At 38.2% G+C, this 17802-nt stretch overlaps 1 long non-coding RNA gene across 2 annotated transcripts in view; it reads right to left on the bottom strand.

Moving 5' to 3' along the window:
* Positions 1-11563, bottom strand: part of LOC132520982 (uncharacterized) — a 207481-nt gene extending 195918 nt beyond the window's left edge. The window contains exon 1 of one of the 2 annotated variants that reach the window (XR_009540671.1): positions 11111-11562. This is a non-coding gene — a long non-coding RNA (uncharacterized LOC132520982). Of the gene's footprint in view, positions 1-11110 lie in introns of both variants that reach the window. The other variant, XR_009540670.1, reaches the window with a different exon arrangement.
* Positions 11564-17802: the final 6239 nt, after the last annotated feature.

The following is a 17802-nucleotide window of genomic DNA, read 5'->3' on the forward strand; positions in this document are numbered from 1 at the left end:
TCAATTAAATTTAGCAAGTATTTGTTGAAGTCCAGCTAGGTACAGGACTCTATTAGTGGTATTATAAAGATTAAAAAATTTAGAAATCATCTCTCCCCTCGGGGAATTTAACAATCTACTTGGAAAGAAATATGCAAAAACTAATTATGACACAATACAGTCTAAGACATGTTTGGGGAACTGGAACTGCAATACACACACAAAAGCCATCTTAAAAACAAGCTAAAGAAATGTATAAAACATTGAAAAATAGTTATTAGTTCTACTAAAAGAGAACTCAAGATACAAATTAGTTATAATTTGAAAGTTCTTCCAACTTTAATAAAACAGAAAACAAGTCCATTGGTATTGTTAGTTCAAAGAACTAATCAGATACATTTATATCTAAAAGATAAAGTGCCTTTCTTCCATAGTTATTTAAGCAAAAAATTAGTGTAACTTTCATTTATGGCATAAAACTTCTTTTTTTTTTAGGTTGGCCAGGAATTAAGCAGAATTTTAATGGACCGCAAGTGCTCTATGACTAAGTTCATAGTATAATGTTTGCTTCATATGGAAGGGCTTCCAAGGGAGCAGTACAGTGAAATGGTGAGAAGGTATTTAGCATCCCAGGGAGTCCAGCAGACATTCTTTACTCTAACAGGCCAAAGACTAGCTTATTATTTCCCCAGGCTTGTATTCTCACATTCTAGAACAGGCAACTTTAAAATCTTTGGAATCTAAACAATGGTAGAGACTTCAGTGACCCATCTTGGCCAGAGGTATGCTCTCATACATCAGATGAACCCTCACTGAGGCTAGTCTCCCTCCCTGGCAGTGCTAAAGGCAATTTCATTCATTTCTTTGTTTCAAATGAGTTCTTCCATATTTTATAACCACCACCACCACCACAAAAAAACAGGTCTTATACACCTGTTAATATATTAGGTGAATGACATAATCAGTGTATTGATTTACTTTTGTATTGAAGAAATAGAAATAGTCCAAACGACATTGTCTAGAATTTCTAGCAACTCGTATTATAACATTTTTGTTGTTGTTGTTTGTTACCAAGATCAGAACATGTCTCAAACATTAGACAGTATGCTTACTGAAATAAATCAAAACAATACAAAAATGTGGTTCAAGCACACACATGTAAACATAAATAATTATACACATATATAAGTGGAGAAAGAAGCATCAGAAGAAGAGAGGTGGTCTTTCCACCCACCCCTTACTTTACAAACAAAATCCTACTATCGTATTGGCTTACATTTTTTTTTCTTAGCATAACCAAAAGCCTACATTTTAAAATATCTCACACATTGCAAAGTTACTTAATACAAAACTTAGTGTGCAACTGCTCTACTGAAAACAGTTTTGGAAAATGATTGTCACTATACTGGTGTTATTTACCTGTCATGTCAATAACACACATATTTATAATGTTCCAATTCATCAGCTTGCAAATTCCAAACAGCATTTAAGTGAAACATAGCAGAGCTCTCACATTATTAACAACAACAGAAAACATAAATATAACCCTCTCTTTCATCCAGGGTGTCCTTAGGAAGATTTGCAATGCATTTTATTATTATATTCACATAAACTATGCAAAAGGAAATTTAAAGTAGAATGTAGAGGTTTGATTTATTTCTACTCCTTTTCAACACTGTCTTCCAATGTGGTTTTGAAATAATGAGTAACACTATATTTTAGTCAATAAAACCAATATTCTGTTTTTACAAAATGAATTTTAGAAAATTTAATAATACTCTAACAACAGAAAAAATAATACATTGGCTGGGATTCTGTGTGAGTTTCAAAAATTCTGTCAACAGCATAAGTATATTTTAGGACTATGACACAAGAAGAATTTTATTTGGCCTATGAATGTATTTTTATCTCTACATGTCTTATTTTGAGGAACATCAATAGAACAGTTTGCTTTAGCCAGACATTTTTTTAAAGAAAAATAAAGTTTGGGTTTTACCCTCTTTATAAATGAAAAATGCTAGCTGCAGAAATTTCGTATAATACAGAAAAGTAGAAAGAAAAATAATTGCCCATAAAACCACTATTAGTAATATTTTTGGTATAATTCCTTTTGGTTTTTTTAATGAATAATTTTTGGTTTGGTGTTATTTGTCCCCCATGGTTAGAATAATACAATTTGGTATCTTTTTTTTTTTTTAGTAGTTTTAAGTCAAGGAGAAGGACATTAGAATGATATTTAAAATCCCATCTCAGTAAGTTCTGCCTCTGACTTATTTTTGTCACCTTGACATATCACTTAATTCTCTAAGCCTCAGTTTCTCATCTATAAAATGGGGATAATACTGACATTTGTCTATTGTGATCTGACCTGAGTATATGTCCTCACAATTTTCAGGTTCTTTTTGGTGAATATTGGTAATCTACCATAATTAGAACTCCTCGCCAACATTCTGGCTGTCAAAAGATCTGTAGCAATGAGAGCAAAGCTCAGACTGATTTCTGTCAAACATACGAATATTTCATGACGACCAGGAATACCAGTTCTCTATCTCTTTAGGTAACCTCCCAGCAGTTTTCTTGGAAGTTACACTCCAAGGCAAAGATGTTAACACTATTCTAAGATGAGGATCGACTATCCTTCTAGTGGGAACAGATGATGACATCTAAAACACTACTCCGGAGATGTTAGGCTGCTGGGCTTTCCAGGTTTAATACATCGTTCATGCAAATTTACAGGTGAATATAAAGTATTTCTGACTGATCAACATAGTTGGAACACCACTCATTTCACCCATGAGAAATAAGCACTAATATTCCTTATGTTAACTAACGAACTCCCTAATAAAAAAAATCACATAGTGATATCTGAAACCTGGTATAGATAGCCCTGCAGTAGAGATTCCTGGTTAACGTCTTTCAAATATTACCAATCACCTCTGGATTGTGTATTTCCGATCTGAATATTGAATTGTTGACCAAATGTCTTTGGATTAGAAGTAAAAACCAATATACACACTTACAGTCCACTGTCTAGGATAAAGTATTTTAAAGAAACTTATGGACAATTAAAAACTATCTCATATACTGTCATAAAGATTGAATGAAATCACTTAATAAATACTTACTGAGCTCCTAAAAATGTGCCAAGCACTATTCTCGGCTTTGAGAATATGGAAACAAAGGAGAAAAATTCCACTGTCATGGATACTATATTGACAATTAGTGCCTAGGCATTATGTTATCAATAAACTATCTGTAGAATGAATAAATGATTGATGTTCTTTGTTGCTATCATGAATATGTTGATGATGTTAATAATTTATTATGCACCTATTATATACATAGTATGACATATGTATATAGATATATATAGAGAGATTATATTTAGTAAGAATATATATATTTATTTTAACATGAACATTTTTTCTAAACACTATTGTTAATTACTACGTAGTACCCCGAAGTCTGAAGGTGCAGCAATTTGCTTAACCATTCTCCTATCCTTGGCATTTAAGCTGTATTTAATTTTTTATAATAAAACTAGTATTGTTGGACTTCCCTGGTGGCACAGTGGTTAAGAATCCGCCTGCCAATGCAGGGGACACCGGTTCGAGCCCCGGTCCGGGAAGATCACACGTGCCGTGGAGCAATTAAGCCTGTGAGCCACAACTACTGAGCCCGCGTGCTGCAACTACTGAAGCCCATGAGCCTAGAGCCCATGCTCCACAACAAGAGAAGCCATCGCAATGAGAAGCCCGCGCACCGCAACAAAGAGTAGCCCCCGCTTGCCACAACTAGAGAAGGCCCGCACGCAGCAACGAAGACCCAACGCAGCCAAAAATAAATAAATACATTTTTTAAATATTTTAAAAAACTAGTATTGTGAGAAACAATAGATTTACTTTTGTTAGATATCCTATGAAAAGCTACTTAATAAAACTACTATAAGTCTTCTTTCTTACTCTCAACCATATTTGAATTGACGTACTATTGATGTCTGAGGGCCAAGCAGCTCACCTCTCTGGAAATGTTGTCATGTGTCCATACTAGATTGATATTGCAAATTTTAGTTTGTAAAAGGACAGCTTTGGCAAAGCCATGGTGAGGAGTCACATGCACGGACACTTAGAAAAATTAAAAAAAATATATATATATATGGTGAGAAACATCTAAGTATAGGATCCTCTTCTGTTGCTCTTCCTCTTCCTACTCATTCTTTTTTTATTTCTAAGTAGTGTTTCCTTAGAGAACATTCCCGAACCCTAACTATCTTTTCCCACAGATGGTCCCTCTAATACCAAAGAGGCTCTGGGTGGTGCAGCTCCAGCAGCAGACATCCTGTACCACAGCCTGGGTCTGCCGCAGAAACCTTTCCCAGGCCACGTTTCAATCAGTGCTCGCAGCCTTTTCTGTCACTTGGTAAGTGAGTTAGAATCATTTTCCAACCTTGGAATATACTGCCTCCAGAAGCTGAAGTGGCGTACCAAGCATCACGAATCCTTCTAAATGGGGAGAGGTGCAACATATAACCATTTGTTCTTTATTTCTGAGAGGATATCGCAACATGCCCCAGGCCACTGGAGTCCTATAACCTACACTGATGAGGACAACACCCTGAACCTTCATAGGGTTTATTTCCTCTCTACCTTCCTTTTGGGTCTATTCTAGTTTGGAAAGGCAGATAATAAGTTTTATTTATTTGAAGATGCGTATATTTTCCATAATTTAATATCTCTAAAATCATCAAGCAGTTTACAGCAGATGTGATAAGAAAGCATTGAAAATAGACTGAAACATGCTAAGAATAATATCCAATTAACCACTGGAGGATTAAAGTCTGAGAATGGGGTCAATTTTGGTTTTTATCTTTCCCGAGAAAGCAAAGTCCTTATATCTCTAATGTGCTAGAAACCATTTTTCCTCCAGGGGGTAGAGAGCCATTAAACTCTCATTATCATCTTATAAAATTGGGAACACTTGCTAGAATTATACGAGGGGTACTTCCAGCAACAGGGAAATCTGCACTTAAATGATCTTATACCCATAAATGAATGGGACTTACAATAAACCATTTTCCTGACACAACCATAAAGGACTCTTGGAATCAAAAGTCACCATGATGAAAATGTAAGCAAAATAGGCAGACTGTTCTAATGATCTTTAGGGACAGACCTAATTTCCTCCTGAGGTATTGTAACATTATTAAAACGTTAATGGGATATCAGTCACCCTTAGAAACCTTTAGAAACAACTAAGGTCCTCAGCAAAGAACTGAACATCATCCATAGGCATTTAAATTGATATAGAAGTGATAATTCCCTCCTTTGGTTTTTATGTAGTTTCTTTTTAAATCTGAATGAGGATGGGGATGCAGAATCCATTGTTTCTAAGAAAACATTTAAATCCATTTCACAAACATGTTTTGTTTCATAAAACGTTTCACAAACAGTGGTCCACCTAGACCCTCAATGTGTTCCAAACATTTTTTGCAAGTGCTATACACTATCTCCTTCCTAAGCAAATATTTATTATCACCCTCAAGGATCTAATATGACATATAATAAGTTGGGTGACCATACATTCATGTTTGCCTGGGACAATATTGGACACTTTAGTCCTGTTCTTTTTTTCATAGCAACTCTAAAAAGCACCTGCAGGAAGTAGATGTGGTAGAAGAAAATGAAGACACATTTAAGCACATAGGAGAAGGATGCAGTGTGTAGCCTTTTTCTGGTTGGAGACATTGTGAAACTGTAGCTCCGTTATTATCTGGCCCACCATCCTCCAGCGACTGGTAGAACCTGGCTTATCGCAGGTTTCCCAGCTCAGCGGCATCTTAACAAATATACAGAGCGGATGACAGCTATAGCAGCAGGTATTGCATGCCTTAACCATCTCGATTCACTTCCTCCTTAAATATTGCTGGTCAATGCAAAACAAAATGCACTGCCCAACAGCCAATGGTGGAGTTGCACTCATGCAAGATTTATGGTCACTCAGCCTTCATTTCAGTTCCCCTACTAGTCTTGGCTGGATTTGGGGAAGAAAACATTAAAATCAGGGTAATTCAACTGCTCTGGTTCAGTATGTTTTTGTCTGTGGCAGTAGGTGTTCAAGGAAGTATAGCTGGTCTGAGAAATCGATGGCAGTAGAAGCTTCCTCTTTAGAGACAAGAACCCATGACCAGGGTATGCTCAAGGTGACTGTCCTCTTTTGTCTTATTTCCTATTTCAGTGTGTTTTTTTTTTAAAGTGGGGTAAAAAACAGAAAGTCCAGACTTTTATCGTGACCATTGTCAGAAGACCTCACACAGGGAAATAAACCCACATGATATAAAAAAGAAAAACAAAACAATACAATTCAAATTCTTCAAAAGTTTTTCCATTTACTGATTTTTCTGATTAACTTTTAACAGGAAACTCAACTCCAGAATAAATTATTATACTATTCAAGCAAAAACCACTCATTACATTGAAATAGACATACGATTCCTGTCAATAAGAAAATCAATAATCTTCACAAATAATTTGTTTATTACTACCAAGTTATCCAGTGTTCTCTGGAAACCATTTTCTGGAAAATATTTGGGGCCCAAAAGACTTTCCAATATTGTCCCGCATTATTATTATTATTATTTTTTTTTTTTGCGGTACGCGGGCCTCTCACTGTTGTGGCCTCTCCCTTTGCGGAGCACAGGCTCCGGAAGCGCAGGTTCAGCGGCCATGGCTCACGGGCCCAGGAGCTCCGCGGCATGTGGGATCTGCCCGGACGGGGGCACGAACCCGTGTCCCCTGCATCGGCAGGCGGACTCTCAACCACTGCGCCACCAGGGAAGCCCCTGCATTATTCTTAAATATTTACATGTACTAGTTTTTCTTGTAACAGTAGCTAACACTTATACCAAGCTTCCTGTGTCCAGGCATAGTTCTCAACACTCTTCATGCATCTACTCATTTAATCCTCCTAAAAGTCTTGGGAGGCAGGTACAAGTATTACTGCCTTCATTTACAGATAAGGAAACTGAGATGCAGAGAAGTTGACTCACCTGGCTAGTCAGTAGCAGCCTGTAATGCCCCAACTTACCAAACTGCCCCTCTCTCTTTATGATATAGTATATCTTTATTTAAAAGCTTTTCAAGAAAAGTACTATATCTTTTCTGTTTTCCTTTTGCCAATACCTCATGTCCTTCTTTATGTACTGCAAGCAATCAAGAAGAGATATGATAAATATTTTAATCAATATTAATCATGTCTCAGATAAATGAAAGTGATATTCCATAAAATGGTGCTTTGAGCATAGTAAAAGTTCAATAAATATTTGTTGGCTCTTTCTAATAAAGTATATGAAGACTATGCCAATATTTCCTAAAAATAGTAAGTATTATTACTTCCTCATTCTTTAGTCTGATAAAATTCAATAAAAACTAAGCAACGCACTTCCCCCCCAAAATTACTTAACTGCCACTTCAAGTACATGAGTACCAAAAATATATTCTGAGCCACTTTTCCGTTGTGGAGCACAGGCTCCGGACGCGCAGGCTCAGCGGCCATGGCTCATGGGCCCAGCCGCTCCGTGGCATGTGGGATCCTCCCAGACCAGGCCACGAACCTGTGCCCCCTGCATTGGCAGGCGGACTCTGAACCACTGCGCCACCAGGGAAGCCCTGAGCCACTTTTTTGAACTGTTAATTTTTTCTTTGCAGTTGTTGAGATATTGGGTTGAATAATTGAATCATGTCCCCCCAAAATTCATATTTACCCAGACCCTCAGAATATGACCTTATTTGGAAATAGTCTTTGCAGATGTAAGTAGTTAAGATGAAGTCATACTAGATTAGATTTGTCCTTATAAGAAGGTGGTGTGCCTACACAGAGACAGAGACAATGCAAGGAAAACACCATGTAATGACAGAGGTACATTCTGTAATGATGCACCTACAATGTAAGGAAGGCCAAGGATTGCCGGCCACCACCAGACGCCAGGAAGGAGGGAAGGAACAGATTCTCCCTTAGAACCTCCAGAAGGAACAACCCTTGCAGACACCTTGATTTCAGACTTCTAGTCTCCAGAACTGTGAGAGAATAAATTTCTATTGTTTTAATCCACCCAGTTTGTGGTAATTTGTTATGGCAGCCCTAGGGAACTAAGGTAGACACTAAAGTCAAATTTTAGTATTTATTCATTATTAGATAGAAATTTGCTGTTGCTTCAATTGTTGAGATATCAGCAAGGAAAACTATTTTATAAATATCACTGTTTTTATTCCTGTTGTAAACATACATGGTCTTAATTTATCTAAAATGACCACTTTTTGAAGCAGTATTTAAGTTTTTTAATAAGCTTAATTTCTGCCAGTTAATGATTTGTTGCTATATAGTGATGTGAACTAGTTCTATATTTTTTCCATTAATATTAACAATAGATTGTTTAATTCCTGCCTAACAGATAAAGCTTTGGGCTTCTCATATTTATAATTCATTCGATAGAAACTTTAGTCAAAGGCAAGTCAGAACTACCCCATTTTTTCTTCAAAATAATGACCTTTCCTTCTTGGTTGTTTTTAAAAGATAATACAAGTGCTTTGGAAACAATTTCAAAAGCTACATTTAATCAATTTATTAATTAAATGTTAAATTATTGAATAATGAATTTTGGGCAATTATTTTAAACTAAGTTGACAAAAAAATTGCTCAAGTCAGTTCTGACTACATGAAGCCATTTGTAATTATACAAAACACTTTAACCATTTGTTCTATTTACTTGCACAAGTCCCAGGAATATTTTCAGTTTGAAATAAGAACAAAGAAAAATTGTTCATATTTAGATTTTGCTTCTGATACTACTTGGCAAGTGCATTTAAATTCTGAAAATACAACTTAAATATACTTTAATATAATGACAATGTTAATTAAAACCTAGAACTACTAATTATTTTTCTTATTTTAGCAATTTCTTGGCTCTCTAAGAGCTACCACTTAAGAGGCTGAGTGCCATTTCCAAGCAACAGGGAGAAATACATGATTTTTCAATTGGTATAAAAGTAATATTTACAGCTGAAATTTTTTTCAAATTTTTCATTTGGGACTTAAGCATGTATGAATCACTAGAAAAGCTTACTTGCTGTTGGCATCACCTATAGATTTAAAGACATACAGGCACTGTATCCCTGGGGAAATAACTAACACAGAGAAAGTGATGAGAGAAGAGTGTGAGATGCAGGTGACAACTAGTTCTCTAACTATCAAAATATAAATTACAGTTCATTAATTTTTCATATGTAAGGTAAAGGAAGTATTAAAGAGGTAGTATTATAACTGAATGATCTCAAATTGTGGGCTGGTGACGTCCCTATGTGCAAAAGTTTTGCTCTCTAAAAATTTCTTCTCAAAAATCTGAATTTCCTTTTTTCCCCCTTCTATTCCTTTATTCCAAAATACCTGGACAAAGCCATGAATGAATAAATTTTAAAAGCAGGCTATACATCAACAAAACTGAATGAAGAACAATTATATACATCAATATGGATGAATGTCAGGTGTATAACATTGAACCAAAAAAGCATGTCAAAAAACTAGGATGTACAATCATTTTAATACACCTCAAAATAAGTAGAACCAAACAATTACCATTTACAGACTCGTAATTCACAACGATACTGTTTTTAAAAAGGCAAAATAGTGATATATGTTCAAAAAATTGTGGGCTGGGGAATATACAAAAGTAAATGTTGTAGTCCCTCTTAATTCATCAATTCTATATGTGGATGAGCTTGTCGAGTTACCTCTTCATTAAAACAGATTGTATGCTTATATCAGGCTCTCAGATATAAACAAAATTAATGCTATACTGTGAAGTTTTTCTGGAATATATTTACTAATGTCTATGGCCATCTTAAATGGCTATCGAGAGCTCTATATTAAATGAGGAAACTCTCTAGAACATAGACGTTATATAAAAATTAGTACTGATCTCCAGCCATAGGATGTTTGTTTTTCTAAGCTATCTAAAAACAAAGAAGTATAACATTAAGATTCCTTCCAGAAGCCGGTTCCTGGCTTAATGCAAATTTTGTCTTATTTGTTACCCTTATGGTATCAAATTTTTAAAAATAGTACAAAGGTCAAGAAACCATAGGATGTTGGCCAGTGGTCAGCTGGTCCTTCACACTGAATCCTGGCTCACAGAATCTTGCCTTTACCAGGCTACAAGGTAAGAAGAATAGGTGGTGGGATGGCAAGGAAAGGGGCCTCAGCCAAGCTTGCCTCTGAACAGGAAGCAAAGGTCAGTTCAAGAGCTGAAAACAGGGAAATGCCAAAGGATTAAAGCCCACATATGTCCCTGCTGTGCTATGTGCATATGCACAGGTTTTTATTAATTCAGATGTCTGTCCTCAAAATCAGGAATATTTATAGACGTGGAGCCCAAGGAGTAAAAAGCAGAGGAAAGTATAAAAAGCTGAGGAAAGGAATCGGAATCATGGTCTCCATTCCATTAGCTTTGACCTTGCCCATGTGCCTTCCTACAGCTCTGAGACAATGGAAGCCAAGATACTATGAAGAGGCAGAATAGAAGAGGCTCCCAGGGGTTGTTAAAACCCACACCAAAGTAGGGGTGCAGGACAAAATTACTAAGTAATCCATTTAAGAAATCAAGGTCTGCAATCCACTGGGATAAAAGTACCACTCCTAGACTTTGCAAAGGGTCAGAATCTTAGAACGTTAATGCAAACTTTTTAAAAAATTTTTAATTGTTTTTTTTTTACTTTACTCACAGCTAAAGGCAAACAAGGCGAGCAGGCTTTAGGCAAATCGATCTGCTCCCTCCTTCCTCCTTCTCCAGCCTCAAGGCAGCCAGCATTCTCTGGCTGTTCACGTAGCAGCATTCCAACCCCAAACCACCAGAATTCAGTGACACACATTTAGTTACCTGAGATTTTGGAGGTGGATAACCAACTTCATCCCGACAGAACCCTGTACTAAACCACTCATTCCTCATTGAGGACTTGAAGGCTTCAAGTCCTCCTGTTCAGTTAAGGACATTTCAAATCTTAGTACGCTAGTTGGCAAAAAAAAAAAAAAAAAAGAAGAAGAAAACCAAGGAGGAAAAGGAAAAAGAACAAGTGAGGATTACCTGGTATATAGTTCATTGAAGTTATAGCAACGCTGTGAGATGTTGGACCAGAAAGACTCCGAGAGACCTGGTGAAGGTTTCCAGTGCTTTCAGACACAGATGTCCCTGACCCGGGCTGTCCTGTGGTGTAACTAACCGGCAGAATGCAAAAGTCAAATGTGTACGTTCATGTCAAACTCCAGTGCATTTTCAAAGTGAGAAGCCAAGATTTCATTTTGCAGTCCCCTCTTGCGTGGCCCCAGGCGTAATTTGAAAATGATCGTTTTCAGGTTCAACACTGACGTTTCTTCCCTTTCTAAATGTACGTTATAGCTAATTTTCCTCCCAATTCAGTTTCATTCTTATTAAGCATGGTTTCTGCTCTTTAGCTCCCTTAGTAATTTTGTCTCACTTCAAAGAACCTATTGCTCCGGCTTTTGAAGGAGGTCGTGGGGAGGATGTGATCGCTGTTTGACCCGGAAGCTGGACCCGGAAGTCGGCGGCTCCTCACCCACTCCCCGCCCTTGGAAAGTACCTTCTGCCCAGCTTTCCCACACAAGGAACTGTTTTCTAGGACGCAGCTTTGAGAAAGTAATGTGGTGTTGAGACCATCCGGACTGAAAACGTGACTGAACCCAGTTAAAGCCTCTATATAAACTTTTTTTTTTTTTTTGGCTGTACGCGGGCCTCTCATTTTTGTGGCCTCTCCCGTTGCGGAGCACAGGCTCCGGACGCGCAGGCTCAGCGGCCATGGCTCACGGGCCTAGCCGCTCCGCGGCATGTGGGATCTTCCCGGACCGGGGCACGAACCCGTGTCCCCTGCATCGGCAGGCGGACTCTCAATCACTGCGCCATCAGGGAAGCCCTGTATAAACTTTTAAGATTCTGGCGGTCCGGTGCCGAGATTGCTCATTTTGCGGCCGCCAGAGACAAGCCTCCAATGTAAGTTTCCTTGCTCATTAAAGCTGCCACTTACCGATCTGGAGTGGCAGTCTCTCCCTGCCCTCTGTGTACAGGGGCCAGTTTCAGATGTTACCCCCAGGGTGGGGTGGGGCGATTCCCAGAATTGTGAACCAACACCTGCTTTTCTCTCAGGATTAGCAATCTTTTTGATAGTTTTTGCAATCTAAATGCCAGTTTAGAGATTTAAATGTATTGACCTACGCTAACTTAGCCGTGAAATTTGCATCAGGGTCACTGTTTTCCTCCAGGACTTGGAGAAGTTTCTGGTCTTGGCCTGAACAGACATTAGGCTGAACAGCACATGCTAGTGAATTAGATCTTCTGCCCAAGGTGTGAATTAAGAGCAGGACTGGCTGCCGGTGAGACAACCGCCATCTACCCACCCCCCAGCCCTTGCCCAAAATAACAGAAGTGAGAGGCTGAACGAAGTAGCTGTGTTGCCTGCCTTGTGATTTATTTCTTAGTATTCACTTGTATTTTGCATGATTTATATTTCTATACATATAGCATATTTTCCCATGTCTATAAAGCTTTAGGAAGTGCCCTGGTGAATATGTGAATAAACTCTGCTTAGTCGGTTAGGTCCCCAGATGCCCTGGGACGCCTTGGGGGTGAGTGAATGGTGAGGAATTCAACCAGAACTGTTTGTGTGGCCATGCCCTTCCACTGAGACTGTTTGCACGCCTTTTTCTTTAGCTAGGAAAATCATCTCATTTTCCCTTATATACTGTTGGTTTTCCGTAAGGCAAATTTATAGAAGTGAAATATTCCTGGTTATTTTAACATAAGGATGTGGATGGTACAGATCAACTTAGATCACTGCTCAGTTCTCTTTGGCCAGAACAACTGCTTAATTTATTCTTCTTCCTCCAAGCAGAGTGCCAACCAGAGTGTCTCAAATCATTGGAGATTAAAGAATTCATGCTGGTTTTTAGACCTTTGGTTATTTCACATATAAGACTTTCATCATTCATCAAAGGAAAAACACGATAAATTCAGGTTTAGCCTTCTGGCCTCCAAACTCAGAAATAGTTCAGGGTGTCCATGTCCTGTCTCTTTTTCCGTGAGTCTTAAATGTAGAGGGAGAGAAACTTAAGAGTTGAGTTTGTCAGATGAGGATTCAGTGATCGCAACCACAGCATGAAGTTTTCTGTTATTATTCCCATTTTGTGAGTGGGCAAATGGAGGCACACAAAGATCTAGAAATTTGTCTAACTTCAGAAAGCTAGAGAATGGTGCAGCCAGTGGTCAAATTCTTATCTGTCTCCTTGTCTGGTGGCAGGAAGAAGCATAGGCACCTGGTTATATTCTCCCAGTGTTTTAACTGTGATTTTCTCACCATTAGTGCATCATGATAGCAAGATACTGAGTCATGACCAACACTGCCATGGAATAAAGTAAGAGAGGCATGAGTTGTTTCTTGAAACTTTTGTTTCATTTATGTAATATAAACACAAATATTCATGCATACTGTTTTGTGATAGAGACTGTCTCTATTTCTTCCTGTGATCCTACTCAGAAATGAAACTAATTAAACTGCCAGACTACTCTCTTTTGGGGATTCTTTGTTATTCTATAAAGACCGCAGTTTATGGGTTTGAGAAACATTGTTTTGAGGCAAAGCAATTGCATTATGAGTTTTTTTCTCCAAGTGCAGAGACTAATAGAACTATTAACTCATGTAATTCTGCACTGTAATATTCTGAAATTCCCCAGTGTGAATCTGCAAAAGACAGCTCTACCTCACTATTACAGTATTTATAATTTACTTTAAAATACTTCCGCATAGACAATGTGGTGAGTTTATATATGTGGACATGTGCATATGTACGGTGAGGGGAGGTTTGTTAACTTAAGAAATTAACGCTGGTGGTACGCTAACTGTGAATGCTCGTCTCAGAGATGGTGGATCCGCCCTTGAAAGAATCTAAGCCAGTGACTTCCAACCCTAGCTGTACATTAGCCTCTGAGACTTTTATAAAGAATTAATAGGTATAATATTTTATTTTTAAAATTATCATACAATAAGATTGACCTTTTCCTTTGTTGTTGTTGTATAGTTCTATGAGTGTTAATACATGTACAGATTTGTACACAACTCTCACAATCAGAACATAGAAGAGTTTCTTCACCCAAAAAACTCCCTTGTGTGTATTACGACCCCTTCAGGGTCCAGTGCCAATCTTGATTTGTTGAGAGGTTTTTAAAAAATACCAATGCCTAGGCTCTGCCCTCAGAGTTTCTGATTAAATTAGAGTGGGGTTGGTATTGGGGTCTTTATTTCAAAGTTTCTTCGGTGGCTCTAATGTGCTTCCAGGGCTGAGAAGCTGGTGCCCTTATCAGCCCACACTCCCGAGGCTGCTATCACAAGATCTTCCACTCACTTCAGCTCAAATCTGCAGTATGTGTTTAGTTGGGATCATGGATATTAAAGACTTTTTTTTTTTTCATTGTAGAAATGAATGGTGCTCAAAATATGTGAGTGACCTGGAAGAAGTCTTGCCCAGGCACCTCCCCCCACCCCCCACAGAGAGGACTGGGCACCTGGTGAGCCCATCACCCATTGCAGAAGACCATGGGCCTCGTCAAGGAAGATTGTCAGGTGCAGGATCTGACCAGACGTTTAGCTGAATTCTGTCCCTAGAGTATTATAGGATGTGCATGAGCAAATCCTTTATGCCTCATGGCTGTCTAGAGTGCCTAAAAGGATAGGTATCTGTGACTTCACTGAGACTTCAGAGAAGTTTGATGTCTGTCTCTGCTTACCTCTAATTGTTTGCTTTGCAAATTTGGTCTGAGACTTGATTTCTTTGTAATTTACCATCCGATAGAGAGACGTTGGGGGAAAACATTACGCTTTCCAACTTCTAACTTTTAAAGCAGTAGTTCTCAGTCTTAGCTGTACATTAGAAATGCCTGGGGAAATTTTAAATCCTGATACCCAGACTACAGCCTACTACAATTATTTCAGAGTCTCTGGGAGTGGGATCCAGGTATCACTATTGATACTTTTGAAATTCCTCAGATATGTAGCTAAGGCTGAGAACCACTGTATTAGAGGCCACTGATATCTGGCAAAAATAATCTAATAATTTTGAACAAATAAATTGGCTTAAATTTATTCAACTCATTAAGTTGAACTCTGTCTCCCCTCACCTGCACATCTGGGCCTGGCTTCCAGCTGAGCAACTGGCTGGATGCTTATTTATACCATGTAGCTGCACATTGCCTTCACCACTGGCCTCTCTGCTTGGAGCCATAAATACCCTTAGAAGATGTATTAGTTGTCTACTATTGTGTAACCATTTACTCCAAAATCTAAAATGATAAACATTTATTATTTTGTAGTTTGTGTGACCCAGGCATCTAGGAATGACTTATCTGGGTAGTTCTGGCTCAGGGTTTCTAGTGAGGTTACAATCAAGTTGTAATCTGAAGGCTTGACAGGGGCTGGAGGGTCCACTCTAAACTCACTCATGTGGCTGTTGCCAAGAGGCCTCAATTTCTTGCCACATGGGCGTAGGTCTCAACATAAGGCTGTCTGAATACCCTTATGATATGGTAGCCGGCTTCTAAGAGACGGCACAGAGGAAGCTGCATTGTCTTTTTTGACCAAATTTCTGAGTCACACACCATCAACCCCCTTTAATTTTATTTGCTAGAAGCCAGTAACTAAGTCTAGCCCACGATCAAGGGAAGGGAAACTAGACTCCACCTTTTGAAGGAAAACTGTCAGATCTTGTGGACAAATCTTAAAACCACCACAGAAGATAATTGGATAGGGCTAAGGGAATATAAAATGTGCTTACATTGCCTTTATGAAAAAAAGTCGAATTCCACTAGGATGCATCAACTTAACAGTAATCAGACACCTACAGAATGCAAAAAACTCTCGGAGTTGAGATCACAAATTTCATGATTGTTAATGTATTAATGGGCAGCCACGGCAATTGCTTCCCATACGTAAGTCTTAAGAAGGAGAAAGAACACACCAGACCAAAAGAAGTCATCTCATCTTGCTCAAACCCCGGTTTTACAGTGAATCAGTTCTTTAAGAGACAGGTACTTTATGGGGAATGCTATGCATGTTGTTAACAGATAAACAGAAATGACGTTTAATTTCAGGCTCCATTAGTGAGAACAAGGGAATAGTGAGAATGGTGAGAACAAGGTCAGCCAAGATGGTAAAGGACAAAAGTACTTCATTTCCAATCACTTAAAATAGTGTACAAATGCAGCAGCTAGGATAATGTTGAGTGCTTGCCAACTTAAAATAGAAGGGATTATAGGAAAGAACTAGAAAGCCTTGATACCAGAAGATCTCAAAATGCTGTTTTCTATTGAAATAATTGTTTTTACAGCAAGCATTTGGATCATCTAGACTAGATATCTACAGTCTATAGGCTGAATCTGGCCTGCTGTTTATGTAAATGAAGTTTTATTGGAACACAGCCATGCTCATTCCTTTACACATTTACCCTGGCTGTTTTCACAGTACAGCAGCAAAGCTGAGTAGTTGCAAAAGAGGTTCTATGGCCCACAACACCAAAATATTTACTATTTGGCCCTTTACAGAAAAAGTTTGCCAATCTTATAGACTCAAGATGGGGATATATGAGCATTATTAACTTCATTACAGTAATCCCAAAGCTTTTATGATAGATTCTCTGGGCTTAGAGACAGATCTAAGAGAAAAAATGATGATCAAGAGACTGGCAAAAAGCCTGCCATTATTTATTAAAACTTGCTACATTTAGGGCAATATGACTAAAAGTTAATGAGAGTATTTCCTCTCATCCCATAAGTAAAAATGTAATCTGGAAGTAAGTCAGTACTCTTTAGTATGTAATTGATAGAAAAGAACCTTAAACTGGTTTCATGAAAAAGAGGGAGAGATGTTTATTGGCAAATAAAATTAAAGGGAGTCAGAACCTGGGAATTTGAACACCATTCTTCTCTTTCTTTATGATTCTGTCTCCCTTTCCCACCTTTCCTGCGCTCCCCCCCTACACCCCAATCCTGTTCCTCTTTCTCTGTTGGCTTCAGTTTTTCTGCTGCAACTGAGTTTTCTCCATGTCATAAGGAGTGTGACTCCTGGAAGCTCCAAATATATGATTCCTGTCATCACTAGAGCAGCCAAGAGATCATTTCTCTTATCTAACCTCAGTATAGAAATCCCAGAAGATGAGGTACAGTGATTGGTTTGGGACCCACTCCAGTGGTTACAGGGTTAAGCCTTTCTACAGATGAAGAACAGAAGAGGAAATGGTGTGAAGACAAAACGACAAGCAATGGATGGACACAGCCTACTCCATAGTACCAACTGGCCCTGCCGTAATAGTGACAAGACCCAAGGAAATTCTAAGAGGATATTCCATCTCTTCATTGGCTTAGGCATGGCTCTTGTAAATCGTAATTACTTAATATATTCTGATTTGAAAACCTCTCTAGGTTTCACAACTCCATTCACTTGTTTCTCAAGAAATTCTTTATTCTTCATGCTATACTTGATGCTTCATAGAAGATAGACATACAGTGTTATGTCCTTTGACCATATCTTTCTCAGGGCAAATAATTCCAATTTCTTGGTTCTTCCTCAAGACCCTATGGCTGAGAGTTCACTCGTTTTTGTTTGTTGTTTATTTTGTTAGTTTTTTTTTAACTTCTGTAACATTTGTTTTTGCCAAATTTAAAACACATCTTCTTAATATATGAAACTCAGAATGTGACAGTGGGTAATGATCCATACA

The sequence above is a fragment of the Lagenorhynchus albirostris genome, chromosome 5 (genome assembly GCF_949774975.1).
Source record: "Lagenorhynchus albirostris chromosome 5, mLagAlb1.1, whole genome shotgun sequence".
Lineage (NCBI taxonomy): Eukaryota > Metazoa > Chordata > Mammalia > Artiodactyla > Delphinidae > Lagenorhynchus > Lagenorhynchus albirostris.